Consider the following 12787-nt stretch of genomic DNA (forward strand, 5'->3'; position numbering starts at 1 on the left):
ATGTGGCTCGTAGCAGTGATTTCGTAACTTGTGGAGATAAGTGGTTCGTCCTACTCGTTAAGGGGGGTGAGCAGGTCACAGTGGTGATGACACATTTTTTTTTTTGTCTTTTCAAAACTTTTTTTTTTTTAAAACGAGAATCGTGTCGCTTTCGTGTAAATGCATTCCTTTCTGATCTACGATGCAATTTTTGAAATAACAGAAAGTTGTTATTTTTGTTATTACCCCTATATACCGGCCATCCATGTTATAAAAAGTATAGGCCTAATGAATATTTATAAGAGAAATTAAATGGTCCGTTTGTTTTTGTTTTTATTTTTACGTTGGGACAAGAGGGGGGTAGTGCTGAAGGTTGGTTGGGTCTAAAGTCAATTTGATTTCAATTTTAATTCATTAAAAACCACTTATTAGAAAGATTAGAAGATCAGAAAGAAAGATTAGAAAGATTCATTTTAATCGTCCAATAAAAACATTACAGGAAATTCAGTGCGGGATTAATTACATATAGGCCTAAATGACGAAACATAAAAAGTACAATGTATACATAAAGCGCCATGAGCATCTTTTTGATAGACTGTCGCGCTATAGAAGTATACACTATTATTATTATTATTATTATTATTATTATTATTATCATCATTATAGGGAGAGAACAACACGAAATACATAGATAGGTAAATAATCGAACATTGTATGGAAAGCCAAACTGAAAAGAACAATTGTACAAAAATGTGACATATAAACAGATAAAAACCGGCTCCATTGGCATGAAAAACTCCAGACACCTTCCCTGTTGCTGCGTTCCCAATCTCTATCCCCCCCCCCATGTCAGCCCGCGATGCGATTGTAAACTGAAACAGCTCAAATCAAATCAACTCGCCCTAAGATACAACACAAGCAAATTAACACATACGAAAACAATATCAGTGATTATATCATCATATAAATGTCTTTCTAAATCCCACCAATATTGCACATAATCACTTTACAAATTCTGAGATATAATAATGATAACGAATATAATCATTGTAGTTGTACGTCAATTTGCCAGGAAAAAACATAATAATAAAGGGAGGATAAGCGGTAGAGAGAGAAAAGAAAAAAATAAGAAAGGCAAGAGAAATAGAGGTAAATAACATAGTTTATATCAATCATCATTGCCATGACATCATAGATCCAAAAACAGTAAAATCCCAATTCAAGATGAGGTGATGATGATAATGACCAGTCAATGTCAATGACTATAAAAAAGGCAATGATTATGATGGTAAAGCTGATAATGAAGGAGGCGATAATGTTGTCGTGGAGATGATAATGACGATGATAATGATGATGATGGAGGTGATAATGATGATGATGAAGGTGATGATTATAATGATAATAATGGTGATCTTTAGAGCAGTTTTACTGTTTTAAAGTCCCCCCCCCATCCCATCCCATCCCAACAACTTTCCAGTCCATGCAAAATAAATTATGCACCACACATTTACCCCTATATCATTTATTTGAAAGCCCAAGACTCCACCAAAAGACCTGCTCATCACATAACCAATTCCGACACATCCCTGCTGACCTGCAGCCTTCCTCAAATTATTCAATACTCAGTCACATATTCCACATGGAAACAATTATTCCACATGGAAACAGTTACTTAACCCTATTCCCACCGGGGGGAGGGGGGGGGGCAAAATGCCCCCCCCCCCCCCGACGTTTCGCGTGATTATTCTGCAACGCGTGATGCTCTCGCCACGACATTTTTTGACTTTTTTCTTTCAAAGTATCGCGCAACTTTTGAGACCAAATTTGTCGCTCCCGGGCATACCGTTTTGAGGCCACGCCCCTTTGAAAAAAATTCGTCGACCCAAAAATTGCTAAAAAACATGATTTTGTGTACAAATCCAATGTAAATTGTGTTTTTGCAATTAATTCATATAAAAATAAATATTTTTACTTTCAATGGCTGATAATGATTTATTTTAGCCTGATTATGCTTTAAAAAGTTTCTGCAACAAATTTTGACGAAAAAAACAACAAAAACAAAAAGTAAAAAAAAAACAGAGAAATGCTACTGACATAAGAAATTCAATAAACAATAAAATACACAAGAAATAATTGTGAAGCCGAATTTTAGCTTCAATATTATTGTCGAGGATATTGAAAAGAATATGTTCACCAAAAATTAGAAGTCTTGGAGCTTTATTTTTGTACTCATAGGCAAAAAAAAAAAAAAATATTTGTGCATAAATTAGCATAAATTAATTAATATAAAATGCATTAATTAAAATTTGAAAAATCTAACTGTACAGTCTTGTAGACTACATTGGCCTCTACCTTAGTGCAAATTTTCGCGAGGAGGAGGGGGGAGGGTGCATCCCCCAGCTCACAAGAGCGGGGGATGACATTGTACAATCTACCCTCGACCCTTTCGAGGGGGTTTCGTCAGTTTGTTTCTTTTTTTAATGAATGGTTCTTTTTATCATGTATCCTTATCAAAATTCTTCTTCTTATCATTATGTAGGCCTATATTGCCATTATCATAATCATCATGATTATATCGTCATCTTCGTTGTCGTCTCCTTGTCTTTCAAGTTTCAATATTTCTGATCCCTCATTTTCTTCTGCCTGTGATGAAGAGGTGTTTAACAAGACAACAGGGATAATCACTATGGATAATCATTTTGATCACAATAATCTTGTAAATTACACACAGTAAGCGAGCTTCTATACATAGGTGGCATTGACTTTATCGCTTGTATTGCGCCTTTAAAAAAAGCATTGCACTACTGAATCGTTACTATTATAGGACATAATATTAACTCAACAGTTATTTCTTCTACTCTTTTGATTGAAAATTTTCTTGAAACTTCGACTAAAAATGTACGTGCAGCAGACCGTGGAATTATACAGTTAGGCATTAATGTAAAAGCTCCCTCTTGTGGTAATAGGCACCCCTCTCACTCTCTCTCGAGCCCGTTAAATACGGAATATTAATACACCTCATAATAAATATAGGCTTATACCAGTATAATGCACAGTAAAAAGATGTACACACGGAAATACAATAGCCACTGCATTCACATTGTCCTGCCAATATTTTTGTTTATCACTGTGTTTATCACTTTTTTTTGGATTGAAAAGTCTCATACTATTCCACCAAAGGTATATGCTCCAGATGGTTGATTTTCAAATCTACAAAATGCAAAAGCTCCCTCGTGTCTGTATACAGACAACACGCGGCCTATATAACTGTGGTATTGACTTTTTTAATTTTCACATTATTTTGGTTCGTTATAATCATTATTTTAACGTTTTCTCAAATGAATAGTTGCATTATGCTTTTCTTTACCCTTTCGGGCTACCAAAACTTGTCAAATTTCATTATCGGATGCAGCTGGGCCACCAAAAATGCAACTTGACTGTTTTGGTGACCGAACGGGCCACCAATATAAAATCGCCCCAAAATTATGAACATGATCCTATTATATAGAACATGATCTATAGATTCTTAATTATGGTAATTTGAAGAAGGAAAATTCAGTCAAGAATTTGTGTACCGCTGAAAATGAGACTTGCAGGGCAATAATAATTATCATGATCATCTCCTCTTTATTTGCCTGATTTGATGTGCAATGACATTACATCGCTCATTTTTTCAAGGCCAAATAAGTTATAATATGCTACACTATCATTGATATAATCATGATAATAATTTTCCAATATTCCATATCCTCCTTTTATCTTTGCTGTTGTGTTGAATCGTTTTCTCTTCTGTTTTTCCTCATATACAATTCGTCTTACAAAAGTCAGACAGACAAAATAATACATATCTTCCTTTGCATTAAAATTATCTACATTACGATGCGATTATATTTCGTGAATTGATGCTGAGAGAGTTGTGATAATGACGTACAGAATATCGGGAAGGTCTCGTAAAACTCGATGTTACTTGGGTCTGCGTATATACCTACGTATTAAGACACAAGTCTGCATAAATGTATTATGTGTGTTCATGACCGTCGGGTAAATATTCACACAAATAAACTTTATACCATCATCAGGTCGCAGGGGCACTGTCATAATGAATATTATATATATATATATATATATATATATATATATATATATATATGTATATATGAAGAAATAAACTGGTTTTTTTTTTTTTTTTTTTAGTCGAACAAACTCATTCTTTATTGGCAAAAAAAAAAGCATTACCAGTTTATTTCTTCATTTCTTCGTGGGGCCAATACATGAATTCTCGACATGAGCACTGAAAAGTGGACCTGTGCGCTATACAAGTAGCCACTATTATTATTATTATTATTATTATTATTATTATTATCATGTTTTTATATATATATATATATATATATATATGAGCTTGCTTCCAAAAGGCGCTAAATCCAACATTCATCAATGGATTTAGCGCCTTTTGGTTGAAAGCTCCTCATATATGACATGATCCCAAACCCAAGAATGATGTAGAAGAAGAATAGCTCTTTCAGAAAATATGGAAAACTCAAGATTGACTTGGTTGACCCATTTCACTTTTTTTTTGAGTCCACATGTAAAATCAAGGAGTGTGACTTTTTGTTGATTTTGCGATGCACGGTCACAAATAGTGTACTAGTACTATTTGCAAAATTACGTCACAAAGCATTTTTGAAATTGTGCCAAGCTTTGCACCATTACTCTGTGAAATGTAACAATTATTGATAAACAATTGTTACGTCACAAAGCAATTCTGATATGCACTGCATGCGTCGTACTGTCACTCTAAATTGTAACAATTTCTAGGAAAAAAAAACTATAGTGACGTCACATAGCAATTTTTACATTGCGCGCTGCTCGTACCGTCAGTCTGTGAAATGTAGCAATTTCTTGTAAAGCAATTGTGACGTCACAAAGCAATTCAGACATTGCGTATTGCTTCGTACCGTCACTCTGTGAACTGTAACATTTTTGAACTAAACAATAACATCACAAAGCAGCCTGACATCGTGCACTATAGAGTCCCTACACAACATCGCATCCACCACTACGACACGACTTTTCGCTTCGCATTTTCCCCATTTCCCCTTCTGTTGTTTAGATTTTTGATCCAAAATATATAAAAAATATACTTTGCCTAATTTCGTATAGTTAATACTATTGGCCGCGGTGTCGCCAAAGGAACTATTCTTTTCGGGGGCTGCGCCCTTCAATGAACAGTTAAATAGATTTATCTCTGCCCATAGTTTTAACCAGAAACTCTCAAGGCAAGGTATATTTGTATACTAGTATTACCTCTTTGTCATGTTATGAGGATGTCAATAAATTTAAAGTGGTCGTAGAGTATCGATAAAAGGTGCAATGGAGAAAGAGATAGTTATCCCGAAAAGTTTACCCCTGTATGGAAGGCAAGACACTTTTTTTATGTCTCAATTAATTAACAGCATTCAAAACTTTTCGTGACAGTTAATGTTTGCTCTATCATATTTTATAAAGTGTAACTTTTTTGTTGATTGTAATTGTTTTATCTCGAGGCCTGCCAGATGACTGGAGGAACGATTTTATTTCATTTCATCTCATTCCATTTATCAAGTTTCCACACAAATTACATTTATAACATATATCTAAAGATATAGTAAAAATTATTGTTTGAAAATGCACTATTAACAGTAGTTCAGTATTTGTGGGAGCAATATTGTATAGCAAAAGCACACCCTGTCGCCAGTGACATTTCCAGTTTACAGTATCATTCATAGTAACACAGGTACTTTGATAGTTTGTTTGTTCACAATATAACTGTGGTTGTCCGCTTTTTAATCCATATATGATTTGCAGTTTATCATAGGTTAGCCATGTTTATAATTGAAATTTAATTTGTACGCATAAAGTCTGTAAATTGTATGTATCTATTAATGTTCCTTAGGGGCAGCATGTGTGGGATCACATGCCTACGGGCAATAGTAATGTCTTTATTTTTGTGTGCCCTCACCTACATGTTGTCACGATCGTTTTAGTGCTTTTGCATTCTTCCCAGCTGAACACTAAGATTCAGAGCGTTATGTAACAGCAACAGTGTGAAGCTCTATGTTTTGTATAAGTGTAATCAGGGTACTTGGCTCCGTTCATGCTACCGATTTTATTCGGTGTAGTTTAATGTCATTACGGATTCCAACAGCTCTCTTTGCGACCAATTATTTTCAGAATGTTGAGCTGTCTCGGATGTAAATTAATGTATTCTCCATTTGTTTTTAAACATTGCTCTGGTTTCCCTTACGGGATTCTTATCATTGATTTGTTATTTTGGTGGTGAGCCAATCCCTAAGTATTTGTCGTCCCCTCGTCTCTTTGCTGGTTGCTGATACTGTTTGTTTTTTTCTCTCGTTCGAAATACGCTCGTTACTAGCATATGATTACGTCTATGTAATTCAAAAATCATACGTCATATGGTAATTTCTGTGAAATCCCACACAAATTTATAGCACATGAGGGATCTCGTGAGCCAAACTTGTTTATCATCATTACCCTGTTAAGTCCGACATAGTTTGGATTTTCTACATTTGTTGTTGTTATTATTTCGGAAGCCCACAGAGTCCTTCGAGGTATATTTGTCCGCTCGTTGTATGTGTTCCATGTTTGTCTTCTTCAACGTTACTGTGTTTTCTTGTCTCCCTTCTCTTTTCCGTTTTCCGTTCTTCTATACTCCGCAGCGTTGCTCTGCTAGTTCTGATTCTGACGCCATTCATGTTCGTCAATTATTACCGTATTCTGCCACATTCCGTTGGCTGGTCTTGTTATCTTGTGTATTGATGCATGCTATTCTAGTTTTATACGCAAAGCTGATTCTCATTGATACACATGCATACACCCCATATTTCCAATGGTTGAGAACATGAATGCGCCGTTTCATTCCGTTTCAAATGATGACTTCTTTGAACTATTTAAACATATGTCAGAAACTGATACATTGAATGGGACAGATAGTGCACGAATTACCCCATATGATAGTCTTGTTGTTGATAATTTGAATTCATCCACAAATGAATTGCCTCATGATTTCAGTCCTGACTTAACTCAGAATGTTTTGTGTAATTATATCACTGTGAACCATTGTAAAGACATGTGTAATAATTTTCCTAAAGATACCTTTTCTTTGTTGCATCTGAACATAAGGAGCATAAACAAACATTTTGAGGACTTTAAATTTCTGCTGGAATCTGATACAAATCAACCATTTTCAGTTATGGGATTATGTGAAACCTGGTTAACTTCTAATTCAGGAAATTCTTTTGCAATAGATGGGTATAACATGTTTTTCAATAACAGGCCAGATAATAGGAGTGGTGGAGGTGTAGCGTTAATTGTATCACGTACTTTTGAATGTACTGTTCTTGACAATATTTCTAGAATGGATAGTTTTGTTGAATCTCTTTTTCTTGAAATTTGTATTCCAGGAAATAGAAATATCGTGGTCGGCGTATTGTACAGACTACCAAATTCAAGCTTCAAAGATTTTTGTATTTATCTTTCAGACTTGACACAATCCCCGGTTTTTCAAAATAAGGACTGTTTTTTACTTGGTGACTTTAATATTGATCTGTTGAAATTGGACAATGATAATATCTCAACCGAGTTTCTTCAAACATGTTTGTCTTCTTCCTTTCTTCCGCTTATTTCAAAACCCACACGTGTTACAGATCACTCTGCTACCCTTATTGACAACTTCTTTTGTAATGTTTTACCCCAGGCCCGTAGCCAGGATTTTTCAAGGGGGGGGGGTGCGGTCACTAAAAAAACGGACCTTCGGTACCAATACCATGATGACACACACACACACACAATTATATATATATATATGTATATATTCTTTGGACGACCGAACTACAAAAGTTGTATAAGAATTTGCGCGCGAAGCGCGCCGCAAATTGTGAATTTTGACTGTTTTAATGACGTTTTAAAGTCTCGAGGAAATTTGTATTTTTGTCTGTTGCATGCAATCGCGTTACGGTATTTCATCTAGGAAATAGTAAAAACTCATTTTGCCAGGAAGTTGCAAAGTTTAATTGTGTTCGAGACTCTGCGCGCGTAGCGCGCCGCAAAATTGAGAATAGTGATTTTCCTGGTGTTGTTTTAACTTTTATTTTTTCTATTGTATACTCGCGTTAGCAGGCCTGAAGCCAGGATTTTTAAAGGAAGGGGGGATTGCGTTAATTAACAAAACGGTCCTTTGATACTGTCCCGGGAGGGGTAGCGACAATTAAAAGGTGGACACCATGCTCATACATGGACTTTCAAAATGGCCCCTAAACGAGTAATGATCATATGATTTTTTCGGGCCTTAAAAACAAGTATTCCTTAAATGTTTCCTGCACCCTAAAGAAGTACTTCATCATGATTGAACAATATACCATTTTCCCAAATTTCGGCCTTTTTGATACCCTTTGATTATATACGCTCGTACATCACACTTTCCATCTAATCCGTGAGAAAAAACGACCCCTATTACGCGTTTTCTTTAGCGAGTATGGTCACGGTGTCCACCTTTCAGTTGGAGTTTTCCATCCCATTGGATGCTGTTTGGAAGATGAAACATTCACTTTACTATACAGTATATCAGCCGTTGGTATGCGAGTTTGTCAAAAACGAAAATAAATAAGAAAATTTTTAAAACAAAATGAATTGTAAATGTGAACCATTTATATTTTGCCTCCTTGTGGTAGGATATTTCCAGCATTTCCGAACTTTCAAATAATCATTTTAGATTTAATAATATTAAAGATAGTAGATCCGATTCGCAAACATCTCCAATATCAGTCAAATGTCATATTAACCATCATGCTAAGAAGGTTTTCTTTGTGAAATTTGGAGGTCAGTGAAATTCAAAAATTAAACATCCGTTAGCCATTGGAAGAAGTTGAGTGCAAATTCAGACCTCAGGCTTAGTGCTCAGATGTTTTCCTATTTGATTTGATCTGTCTTACTGTGCACACTAAGATACATACTGGAATGGTTATTTCTTATTTATTAAATTATAGTAGCATATTTGGTTACTAGCTGTCTCTAGGCATTTTCGAATTTGGGCTGCAAAGAGATCCACTACGTTTAAGTTAGAAGAGAGATAAGTAAATAATGATAAAATAAACAAACAAAAAAGAATGAGTTTCTTTTGTAATACTATCTGACAAACTTTTTACTTTACCATTTTACTTCATAGCTCAGCACTTTCCATTCTCTCTCATACCCTCTTACCCATTACATTTAAATGAAATACAACTAAAATGAGTTTGCGTGCCTGCATAATACTCTTTGGAAATTATAAGTGAGAATGTTCTTTGGTTTTGGCTCACTTTAAAATGAGAACCAATAGAACTGTCACAACATGAGAAAATGTATAAGTAATAATCAACAGTACATTTCCGAATTTGGCCTGCAAAGAAATCCGCTACCTGTAAGTTAGAAAAGATATTAGTAAATAATGATAAAATAAACAACAAAAAAGAATGAGTTTCTACCGCCGTATCCAGAACAGAGCCTGAAACGGTGCAGGCTCAAGAAATCGTTTGTACTAATACGTCTTGAAGTACTGTGTGATACTGTTGACTCAGACTTCTACAAAGCTGTAAGTGAGAATTTTAACCCAATCCGGCTCATTACCTGTGTTTTTTATGAAAAATATGAATAAAGAATGTAAATCAAATAACGACGCGTCACAATGCAGTCTAACGCTCTCACAATGTTATCATACATAGGGTTTTTCCCTGACTGTTTTTACTCCGGAGCTCTTGCAATATTCAGGCTTTTGTAATACTATCTGACAAACTTTTTACTTTACCATTTTACTTCATAGCTCAGCACTTTCCATTCTCTCTCATACCCTCTTACCCATTACATTTAAATGAAATACAACTAAATTGAGTTTGCGTGCCTGCATAATACTCTTTGGAAATTATAAGTGAGAATGTTCTTAGGTTTTGGCTCACTTCAAAATGAGAACCAATCGAACTGTCACAACATGAGAAAATGTATAACTAATAGAGAACTGGAGTAAGACAGGCCTTTCATTTTGTGTTGTCTCTCCTGATCGTTCGTAAGAAATGCTAATTCATGACCACCTTTTCACAATTTGATTGGAGCAAGCATTCATAATGGAAAAAAGTTGACATAATAATCTATCCCCAGGCATTATCATGCCAACATGTATTACTTATATATACATGTACTATATCTTCGTGAGACGTAGATATAAAATGTCTCAGGTTTTCGATTATAGTAATTTCGAGGAAATTTCTTTAATTTTTATCATATATGTAAACTTGAGGCTATTAGATTTTCATCCACTTACCTCTGTTCCTGTGAAAAAATGCAAGTGTCAACCTCAATGTCATCCACGAATCGCACGTACTCGGGCGGCCAGTGGAAAAAAAAAAACCACCGGTCACACGCGCCAAGGGCCATGGCATGCAGTGCCAATATAATAATAGCTCGCACAAATTGATACATAACATTTGTGTTTGTGTGCATGGGGACGATCCGATGGTTCATACAACAAAAGGGTTTCGTACAATTATTTTTAACATTGTTAAACGTACTCTTCCACATTTACGTAGCATATAATGTGTCTTTATATTTATTTGGATTGTTATCTTGAGAATTGCTAAAAACCGTTATTATGAAAAAGTGGACCTTTCAGAATTTGGGGGGGGGGGTGCGTACGCACCCGACGCACCCCCCCTGGCTACGGGCCTGTACCCCTCCCAGATTCTTTTATAATTCTGTCAGATATGACTGGTCATTTTCCAATTATGACTCATTTTCCTCTTAAGACAATAGCTAATATTGTCAAACCTTCTGTATTTCCCTTATTTAGTCGCAGAGTGTCGCCTGAAAAGCTTGCTAGTCTGGACGCGGCCCTGGATAATACTGACTGGTCGAGAGTTTTAGAAAGTGATGATATCAATTTGTCTTTTAACAATTTTACGGAAATTTTTAATCACCATTTGGATGAAATAATTCCAAAAAAAAAGAATAAATCAGATTATAAAAAGATACCCAGATTACCGTGGATCTCAAAATCAATTCTCCGTTCTATTAACAGGAAAAATCGATTATACTATGAATACAAAATGGAAAGGAATGAATTATCTAAGAATAAATATACATTTTATAAAAATACTTTAACAATGATTCTACGATCTGAAAAGAAAAGATATTATTCAAAGTTATTATTGAAATATAAGTTTGATATAAAAAGTACTTGGAAGGTTTTAAAACAGGCCATGAATGTTGCAAGTAAAAATTCAGATATTGATAACATTAAGATGAATGATGAAATAATTCATGATTCTGTTCACATTGCAAATGCTCTTAATTCCTTCTTTTCAGAAATTGGTGAAACAATTGCTCAAAATATTCCTGCTACTCAGAACCATTTCACTGAATTCCTAGGTCAGTTTAATCCCAACTCTATATTTTTTACTCCTACTAATAGATATGGAAGTTCTGGTTATGATGAGATTGATAATGTTACATGTATTTTAAAAGGTGTTATATCTTCGATCGCTGATCCTCTTGCTCATATATTTAATTTGTCAATATCTCAGGGCGTATTCCCTGAAAAAATGAAATTGGCAAAAGAAATTCCAATATTCAAAAAAGGTGATAAACTTGATACCAGTAATTATCGTCCAATTTCATTATTATCTCCTTTGTCTAAAGTTCTGGAAAAACTTATTTATAAGAGAATGACTAATTTTCTGAAACAATATAATATATTTTCAAATTCTCAGTTTGGTTTTCGTGAGAAGCACAGTACCAGTCATGCTCTCTTAAGTTTTGTTGAACGAGTGGCTCGTGCAATTGATGACCACTCTCATTTGATTAGCATTTTCTTGGACTTCTCCAAGGCCCTCGATACAATTAATCATGATATATTGCTTTACAAGTTGTCACATTATGGAATACGTGGGAAGGCCTTGGAGTGGTTCAAGAGTTATTTATCCAATAGAAGACAGCTTGTTACAATAAAAAATGATAACTCGGTGATCAGAGAAGTTAAATGTGGGGTTCCTCAGGGAAGTCTGTTAGGGCCATTGTTATTCATTATTTATATCAATGATTTTTGTCAAGTATCTGAAGCCCTTTCTTTTATTCATTTTGCTGACGATACTAATGTATTTCTAGTTCATAGTGATATTGATGTTCTTGTACGAAAAGTTACTAGCGAGTTGAAGAAAGTAACAAATTGGGTCAGAGCTAATAAGCTCTCCTTGAATGTTCAGAAAACGAAATATATGCTTTTTTAGTAATACTGTTGGCACTTTAAGTACTGACATAGTTTTGGATGACACTCCTTTGGAAAGAATTTCACATTTTAAATTCCTTGGGGTTATTTTAGATGAGAAACTTTCTTGGAAATTGCATATCGATTATTTTGTAATATAATTTCACGTAATATAGGCGTTATTAATAGACTAAAATTGTGTTTACCTAAAAAATCATTAATATGTTATACTCCTCATTGATATTGCCTTACCTATTATGGCCTTTTAGTCTGGGGCAACACGCACCAAAATCTGTTGGATAGAGTGTTCCTTTTGCAAAAGAAAGCTCTTCGTGTCATTTGTTATTCTCCCATACGTTCTCATACAGATGCACTGTTTGCCTCTAATAAGTTGTTAAAATTTAGAGATTTGTTTTTATTCAATTTAGGTCAATTCATGTATATGTACAACAATAACCTTCTCCCTGATGTTTTCCATTCCATGTTCCTAAAAAATAAGTCATTTCATGAATATCCAAC

Source organism: Diadema antillarum, unplaced genomic scaffold (assembly GCF_040938485.1).
Source record: "Diadema antillarum isolate AM-2024a unplaced genomic scaffold, OU_Dant_1.0 seq00000383_RagTag, whole genome shotgun sequence".
Classification (NCBI taxonomy): Eukaryota; Metazoa; Echinodermata; class Echinoidea; order Diadematoida; family Diadematidae; genus Diadema; species Diadema antillarum.